Source organism: Lynx canadensis, chromosome B3, assembly GCF_007474595.2.
Source record: "Lynx canadensis isolate LIC74 chromosome B3, mLynCan4.pri.v2, whole genome shotgun sequence".
Classification (NCBI taxonomy): domain Eukaryota; kingdom Metazoa; phylum Chordata; class Mammalia; order Carnivora; family Felidae; genus Lynx; species Lynx canadensis.
The window spans coordinates 23,566,632-23,576,495 of record NC_044308.2 but is presented as its reverse complement, the minus strand read 5'-3'; the positions used below and the strand labels follow the sequence as shown (position 1 = coordinate 23,576,495).

At 33.0% G+C, this 9,864-nt stretch overlaps 1 long non-coding RNA gene across 1 annotated transcript; it reads right to left on the bottom strand.

Moving 5' to 3' along the window:
• Positions 1 to 4,893: 4,893 nt before the first annotated feature.
• Positions 4,894 to 8,661, bottom strand: LOC115515613. Its single transcript, XR_003969348.1, has 4 exons — positions 8,059 to 8,661; positions 7,504 to 7,645; positions 6,638 to 6,741; positions 4,894 to 5,958 (listed from the first exon to the last, which is right to left on the bottom strand). It is a non-coding gene; the product is annotated as an uncharacterized LOC115515613 (long non-coding RNA).
• Between the last annotated feature and the right edge of the window lie 1,203 nt (positions 8,662 to 9,864).

Below are 9,864 nucleotides of genomic sequence, written 5' to 3'. Positions count from 1 at the left end.
GGCATCTCAATTCCATATTTCAAGCTATATTACAAAGCTGTAGTCATCAAGACAGTATGCTACTGGAACAAAAACAGACACATAGATCAATGGGACAGTACAGAAAACAGAAATGGACCCACAACTATATGGTCAACTCATCTTTGACAGAGTTGTAAAGAACATCCAATGGAAAAAAGACAGTCTCTTCAACAAATGGTGTTGGGAAAACTGGACAGCGACATGCAGAAGAATGAAACTGGACCACTTTCTTACACCATATACAAAAATAAAATGAAAATGAATGAAAGACCTAAATGTGACAGGAAGCCATCAAAATTCTAGAGAGGAAAACAGGCAGCAACCTCTTTGACTTTGGTCGTAGCAATGTCTTACTAGTCTTGTCTTCAGAGCCAAGGGAAACAAAAGCAAATATGAACTATTGGGACTTCAAGATAAAAAGCTTCTTCACAGCAAAGGAAACAATCAACAAAACCAAAAGGCACCCTACAGAATGGGAGACGATATTTGCAATATATCTGATAAAGGGTTAGTATCCAAAATCTATAGAGCTTATTGGGACACCTGGGTGGCTCAGTCTTTTGCATCCAACTTCAAGTCAGGTCATGATCTCGCAGTTTGTGATTTTGAGCCCCACTTCAGGTTCTGTGTTGACAGCTCAGATCCTGGAGCCTGCTTCAGATTTTGCACCTCCCTCTCTCTCTGCCCTTCCCTTGATTTCTGTCTCTCTCTCAAAAATAAACATTACAACTTTTTAAAAAAGAGCTTATCAAACTCAACAACCAAAAAAACCAAAATAATCCAGTTAGGAAATGGTCAGAAGACATCAATAGACATCTTTCCATAGAAGCCATCCATATGACTAACAGACCCATGAAAATAGACTCAACATCACTCATCATCAAGGAATACAAATCAAAACCACAATGAGAAGTCACCTCATACCTGTCAGTATAGCTAAAATTAACAACACAGAAACAATGGGTGCTGTCAAGAATTAAGAGAAAGGGGAACCCTCTTGTACTTTTGGTGGGAAGCAAACAGTTGCAGCCACTCTGGAGATTATTATGAAGTTTCCTCAAAAAACTAATATAGAACTACCCTATGATCCAGCAATTGCACAATTAGGTATTTACCCAAAGGATGCAAAAATACAGATTTGAAGGTGTACATACACCACAATGTTTATAGACGAATTATCAACAATAACCTAACTACAGAGAGAGCTCAAATGTCCATCGACTGATAATGGATAAGGAGGATGTGGTATATATATCAATGGAATATTACTCAACCATCAAAAAGAATGAAATATTGCCATTTGCTATGACATGGATGAAGCTGGACTATATTATGCTAAGTGAAGTAAGTCAATCAGAGGAAGTAAAATACCATATGATTTCACTCATCTGAGGAATTTAAGAAAAAAAACAGATGAACATATGGGAAGGAGGGAATAAAAGAGAAGAAAGGTAAACAAACCACAAGTGATGATTAAAGATAGACAAAAAACTGAGGGTTGATGGAGGGATGTGGGTGGGAGATGGGTTATATGGGTGATGGGTATTGAGGATGGTGCTTGTTATGATGAGCACTGGGTTTTGTATGTAAGTGATGAATCACTGAATTCTACTTCTGAAACCAATATTGTACTGTATATTAACTAACCAAAATATAAATAAAAAGTTAAATTTGGAAAAATAAACAGAAATTTTACCAAGAAGATTTATAACTGGCAGCTAACCTCATGAAAAATTGTTTATCTTTTTAAGTGACCAAGTTGAAAATTGAAGGCACAATAAGATACCACCTCACACCCACTGAAATAGGTAAAACTTAAAAGAATAAGAATATTTAATTTTAATAGTGATGGATATTAGCTGAAAATATCACAGACTGTCTGAAAGTCTAAAATACTTCCAAATATTTAATATACATTTTGGCAGTTCCTTATGAAGTTAAACAAAATCTATCCTATAATCAATCACATTCCATTTTTAGGCAATTACGGAAGAGATCTGCTAATATATTCAAAGTAGCTAAAAACTGAAAAAAACCCACAAATGACCATCAACAGGAGAATGGGTATGCAAATTGAAATATGCCCATTCAATGGAATGTTTTTCTGCAATTAGAAAGAAAAATTTAAAAATCTACTGATACTGGGAATAACATGGATGAATTCCAATATGATTATGATGAGTGGATGGAGCTAGACACATACTGTGTGTTTCCATTTATATTAATCTCAAGAACAGATAAAACTAATGTATAACACTAAAAATCAAAACATTGTTTCCTATGAGAATTAAATGTGGCTAAAAGGAGGCAAGTAATAAAAATATTCTACCTCCTGAATAAGGTACTAATTACATGGGTATATAATTAACATGAAGACACTTTGGCAAACTATTGATAATGGTGGAACCTGGGCTCCTGGTGCAAGTTTATCATTCTTTTCTCCTTATACCCTGCATGTTTCCCTGTGTTCACAGTGAGTAGTTTTATAAAATTCACAATAGAACATATCTTCATTACAAAAGAAAACAAGTGAATAAGTGGATTATACATGTTTAAGAATTTATTTAGAAAACGCAAAGAACTACAGAAAAATATATAAATAAATTAAAACAGTTAAAAAACCACACTGATAAGTTGTATCAACAAGCTGATTGGGGGAGAAGAAAAGGATCAATTAATGATGCTAAAAATCCACGAGTCAGACTTACTTCATTTTAAAAAAAGGCATAGCAAAACAAACAAAAACTGGAATGAAAATGGGTATCAGTTGAAATGAGAAATTAAGAAAGTGATGAAAGAACCCTTTGTATAACTTCATGTTACTTTGTTGGAAAATCTGCTTGGATTGTGATGTTCTAGGATAAACCAAGTTAAATATAAGATGCAAGACATAAAACAAACAGTCACTATAGAAAAAAGTGAGAAAATTTTATAGATAGCCTCAGTTCTACTTCAAACCACCAGAAGAAAGGACAGTTCAGATTATTTAATTGATGTTCACTTAGCCATTCATATTAATGCTAAAGGTTTTCAACCCATTCTATAGCACAGAATATCCTCAAAATTAATTTAACACAACCAGAAAATCTGATATAAAACCATGACAAAAATAGGACAGAAAATTATGGATCAACTTCATTTAATAGTATACTTGCAAAAAGTCCAAATCAAACTAAGATATTCATAATTTAGTAGTAAATTTAGAGCAAAACATTTTTTACCAAAACATTTTTACCAAATTATTAATTCAATGAATAAAATAAAGTTTCAATAATATAATTATTTCACAATAATAAAAGTTTAATTGAAGAATAATACAATTTTTTTAGGAAAAAACATTTATTACATTACCACCTGGTTTTGATGAAATTTCTTAAAAATATAAAAGGTGGGAAACTTACCTAATATGATACACAAAAATATCTCAAATTTAAAATTCAAATATTGCATTAATGATTGAGACCACCTAAATAAAAATAACTTACCTATTAAGTTTAGGACCTGATACCACCCCTAGCAGAGTCCTATACACAAGATAGAACTACAAACCAATAAATACATTGACAGTTTTCCCATCTAAACTATAGCTCTTCTATTATTGAAAATATCTTACTCATGTAGGCAAACAGCTTATTTATCAGACAAAAATTTTGATTATCTACACTCCCATCAAGGACCTCATGTTACTCTTTTACCAATCTTAAACTATTGTATGCCAAATTTTGTCCATTCTTAACCATTTCCATTTTTTGAAAAACCCACCTCAAACCACATCAACCCAGACCCCAAAGCTTACTTTTGAAACACTACTAAACGTTGTCAAAGTGGTGTTTTCCCTTGCTGCAGTAAGTTTACTTAGTCACTCAGCTTTTCTTGATCATTGTTCTTTCTTGGAGTCTTTTTGGTTAATAGACCAGCAACAATATACTGGTCAAACCCAAGGTTTGATTAAATCAAGGGTGGGTAAAAGTTCCACATTTGTTTAAGTGCTCTGAAAGTACCAGTCAGTGAACATTATCAACATAATTAAATCAAGATCACTTGGAAGGAGAGAATCAAAATGATCAGTATTTGCAAATGATTTGGTATGTACTTTGACAAAATCTGAAAAGTCATGAGAAGAGTAAGGTGACCACCTTCCCCCCCAAAACAAAATTTTCAGATTTAGAAAAAATATCAAGAAAATAAACTGAAAAAAAATCACAAATTGAAAATGTTAACAGTAATTAAAATTGCTGAATAAAAAGAAAGACATACCTTGTCCTTGGATAGGAAAACTTATATTACTAAAAACCAATTCCCCCTAAATTAATTTACTTAAGTTGATGAAATTGCAGTCTAAACTGTAATTTCTTCCAACGAGAAGACACGTGAGACAGGAGGCAGAAGAAGAGACACACATATCCACAGAAAAAAAATGGTGCCAGTCACAGATGAAATACAGCATATGTGCAAGATGGCATTACAGATAAATGGGCAATTATTGGCAAATAATCGCAAGTAATGGCAAATAACTTGGCAACTTTAAGATTTCAAATAAAAAAAATTTCTCATGATTTAAGAATTTGAATAAAAGAAACACAAAAGAATAAGAAGTTAACATAGGTGAACGGTTTTATGAAATCAGTATAAATATTTTTTCCAAAATGACATGAAACTCAGAAGCCATAAAAGCAAACATGGTTATACTTGGACATATAACAATCATACACATTCTTACAACAAAAATGAAGTATAAAAGTGCATAAAAATATCTATAATGCTTCACAATCCAAAGCTTATTCTCCCAGTAATAAATGAGCTCTTCAAAACCAGAAATCTAAACCCCCACCCCCAAAATTGGACATAAAGAGGAAATTAAAGAATACAGATGGCTAATAAACATGAAAAAATGATCAAACTCAAAAACAAAAGAAATACAGTTTAAGACAATAGTTTGGGCTATCACATTGGCAAAAAAATTAAATATTTATAAAATCCATTATCTGTGAAGTTGTGGGGAAAGCTGGCAATCTCATTCATTGCCATTTGAGGATAAAGTTGTCACCACATTTTAAGGAAATCTTGTAATAATTTGAAATGTGCATATCCTTAATCCCAGTATTTGAACTGCTAAGTAATTTATTATGATATAATAGACAAGTGCAGAATTATTGATAGGGAGTTTCATTGCACAGAAATTTGGTGCTAACATAAATATCTATGAATGAGAAATGCTTATAACATTTAATTATATTTCACCTACAAAACAGTCGTGCAGTCATTCAACAAATGACACAGATGTGTATTACTGAAATAGAAAAGGGTATTAAAACTGTTAAATGAAAGACAATTTGCAGAAGAATGTGTACAATATGGCCCTACTTCCAGAACCCCTCAAAATAGTTTGTGTGTATGTGTCTGTGTGACTGTATGTGTGCATCTATCCACTTAAAGAATGCACACAACTCCCTTAATAGAAGAAAACTTTGGGGGGGTAGAATTGGGAGGGAGGAGGGAACTTAATTTATATATTAGATATTTAGATACACTTTGAAGTTTTGAAAAAAATTGTGTAGTTTCTTTTCAATATATCCAATATTTAAATTTTACCATATGGCAAATGGAAATTATAAATGTATATTTATGGGAGCACTGAGCAATTCCATCATTTTGAGATTCTTGTGCAATAATATTTCCTCTACTGAGGCTCCTGGGATTGAGTCAAGTGGCAGCAAGGGAAACAGTCACCATGCCCAAATTAAAGTCTCATCGATGATATCCCAACATGAGCATTTCTCAGTTAAGCATTTCTTATCTGCAGGAGGTGTCCACTGCAACACAGGAAAGAGACGAGTCTCCAAGCATAAAGAAGACTGTATCATTGTTTTGGTGAAGCTTGTAGTAGAAGTAATGGCACCCTCAGTAATAAATCCGCCTCACATTTGTGGTCATCACCTGCAAGGATACAGGAGGGAAAATTGGCAAAGCTGTGGGACTTTTCTAAGGAGCTTATTGGGGGCTATGAAATTCTTATATACTCTACCTGTACATATCCTAGAATGAATCTACCCAGGGGACACACAGAAAGCCACATTTTCAGCTGCTGGGTCCACATTGGCCAGACAAATTACTTTAAATCTCCCTAAATCAAACATCAGTGCTACTTTTTCTTCCTTGCTGGGCTAAAAAGTGATAGGCACCTCCAACTATCTCAGATTTTTATCTCTTTCCCTCTGTATTGGCTTCTTAAAGTTCTAGGTCACTCATTCATTTGACCAATTATTTCAGAAGAAAATAGTTGTCTTCCCTCCAGTCTAATGGTTTTTGAGAACCACTGAATCTCATGAAACTGACTCTGTTAACACATTGGATCCAGCCAATTAGGAGCTTAGTTTATCAGATAAGAAAAGTTAAGAAAATCTTTCTTATTAACCATAACTATACTAACTGAAATGTAGAAAATCTATGAATGTATATAAGAAAAGCTGTATCTCTTAACTCACTATGCATTCTGGCCCTTGAAGTCAACTAGAATATAACCAGAAGTCATTAATCTTCAGAAAATTAACATCTAATTTTCTGCCCAGACATGGTTGCTCCTAGAAAGCAAGGAATATTCTGAAAAAAATCTTACCTTCAGAGGGTAGCATTTGGACAACAGCCCCTTTGTCTGAAGAGTCTTGTTTCAAGGATTTACTGGTATCATTCACTTCAAATGAATTCCCAAGAAGTGATCTTCTGAGGGGAAAAAAATGAAAAATTACACTTCCAATGAAAAAGGTAATTCAGCTGGAGGCTAGGAAGTTATTCTTTGGTACTCTTTATTGATTTTATTTGGAAGCTGCTTCTTAACTCTCACACAACTCAGAAACTATAGCTAGCTGCACCATAGCTCTATACATTTCAGTATAAGCATATTATATCAGAGCCCTTATCTCTTGTGCATTTCCAAAATTGACTGGATTGCCTGAATCCCACTGAACATTATGTCTCTTTTCCCCCCATCATTTATTATTTTCTGCTTATTTGGCTAGGCTACTTACAAAATCACTCAGTATAATCTATTTATGTATCTATTCTCAGTAAAAGTTTATTGAGAACATATTCCATGCCTGGAAATCTATAATTACTTGTACCACAAAAGTAAACTAAAAATGTCAGGCCATAAGAAATTAAAAGCCCATTTGATGAATCAAGCACAGAAATAAAGACCTGAGAAGTAACTTAGTAAATGGTCTCATAGAGGTAGATACAGTTTTAGGACTGTTGAGGGTTTAGGGTTGTTGAGAAAGTCCTCCATTTAGAGATACCTGTTATTACCCACAGCTATAACTCCTAGTTACTGTAATGCCCACTATTAACTGGATATTAGATGGGCTTTTAATAATATTTAGCTACAACCAAATGTTATCAAGCTTAAGAAGAGGGAGATCTATCAGATCCTATCCATCTTGGGCTTTTTTCCAGTAAACATGATGTTCCCTGATAATAGAGTCATACCTGCAAGGGTGTCCAAAAGACCACAGGTAGGAATGGAGAATCACTGACTTAAAATTAAGTTGTTATCTTACTCTCTGGAGATAGAATTCAAGAAAGGCAAAGGCATAGATAATTTCTCTTCCCTTTTAGGCCCCATCATTACCTGGCAGGGGAAAACAAGAGGAAAAATAACATTTTAAGACAAAATATGCATACATAGTATAAATTTTACCTATATGTACATATAAACTATATATATTTTTAAATATTACACAAACACATGTACATGTAATCTAATAAACAATAAAACATGCACAAATTGTGGGTGTAGTGCTATACAGACTGGAAAGAGTGGATATTGCTAAGTTCTTGTGTGTCACATGCACAACCTTCAAACATGCATTGCTCTCCCTTCCACCTGACATTGAATAGACCCAAAAAATGGCTGGCTAGTAATTATTTTATCAAGGTAAAATATTCTTTTTCTATTAAGGCTAAATGTTATCAAACACACACACACACACACACATATGTATATATATATATATCTCAATAAAAACATGGTTTTTCTACTACCATCTCATGAAGTCCAAGAGAAGCTCCCACAGTTCCATTGGCAAAAGAAAATTGTTTCTAGCTTATCAATTTTCACAAGACCATCTTTAAAAGAAAATATGCATGTCAATAACATCTAAATATTTGGAAGGATTGGATTAAACTAAGTATCTCTTTTATAATAACAGTCTAATATTTACTCCAAAGCAATAATCTCGTGAAAGGATACATTCCTGTGCAAGAATCATAAATGTTCTAACCACTCTTCATCTAAAAGAATTCATAAATACAATATTTTTATCTATGATTGTGAAGAAAGCTCATACTGTAAATCATCAGTTTTAAACAACTTCAATAAAACAATAAAGTATAGGTGTTATAAAATGAAGAGTACACTTCATTAATATATTCAGAGTATCCTCAAAATTGCACAGAACAATGGCTTACATTTGATTTTCTGATCTCAAATTTGCTGATTACTCAGTAAAAAATAAAGAATTGTGTGTATCCTAAAGCAATGTCCTAACAATGTCTTTCTGAAATCATCTGCAGAACACCATATCTCAACTTTAATCAAATGTATTTAGGTTTCTTTTTCATCATGTCAACCATTAAAATATCTTTAAATACTAGCTTTATGTAAAGGTATAAAATTTTAAAATTTATATTAAAGAAAAAAGTAGGCAAAAAACATAATTGTTAAAACATGCTTTTGTCTTCAGAATATAAACATGCTGATGTAATATCGTCTTATTTCATTTCCTGTTTCCTGACAAGTTTAGAAACATTTATCATAATGTAGCAGCTTATATTTATATTTTCAAACACATTTTCCCCAAAATAATCTTACCTAAATTTTCAATTACAGATATTTTAAAGATGCTATTTTTATAAGATCTACATATTTCATCATACATTGGCATACATGTTAGTAGCTCTAGATAATTTGTTTCCAATAGAACTTTGGCTCCTGCTGAATTGAGGTTTATAAATCCTGGGGCCAGAGTAATAGTATATCACTGTGCATACATAATTCTCTCGTCTAAGAGTAAATTTGGTCCCGAAAATTGCTGTTGGAAAATGCATGAATATGGACGTTAGAGTTTTCTTAAAGTCCTAATGGAAGACAAGTAGACTTTCCCTTCAAAGGAACCATAGAGACACAGCTCTTCAAAAAGTATTAATATCTAAGTTAGGATAATGTATCATGGAAGAGAAAGATATTAGGTGAGTCTAAATGGGAAAAGAAACACAGTCTTCTAAAATTACTGTCTCTGCAAAGCCTGTTACTACTGAGGAAATCTTGGCAAAGTATAGCAACTGCTCTGGCTTCTATTACACTTGATTCTTACACAGTTAGATGACAGAAATATATTAATTTCTTTAGACTTGTATGACAGTGTGTCTCAACCTTTTTTTATTATCATGTGATTGGATATCCTTTTTAGACATTTTCCCCTAGTTTTCAATCCTCCCCCCCACCAATTTTAATACCACAAATATTCTGTATATTTGCTTATGTGTGTATGTGCATGGTGACTGTTTGGAGGGCCATAAACCACTATAATATTTAAGATTTCTTTTGCTCCCAAGAATTACTTTCACCTCAGAAGTATGACATCAACTATGTTGAGAATCATGGTGTATAGTAATTTGAGAAAAATAACTAAACAGGTAGGAAGCATATAGAGTCTTCCAGCTTATCATGAAATGTGTTTGGGGTAGTTTCCCATTCTCTTCTAATGCTCATACTCAACAGGACACACTACTGAGGGCTCTGAGATGTTCTCTCAATCACATATCTCACTTTGGTCCAATATAATCTTT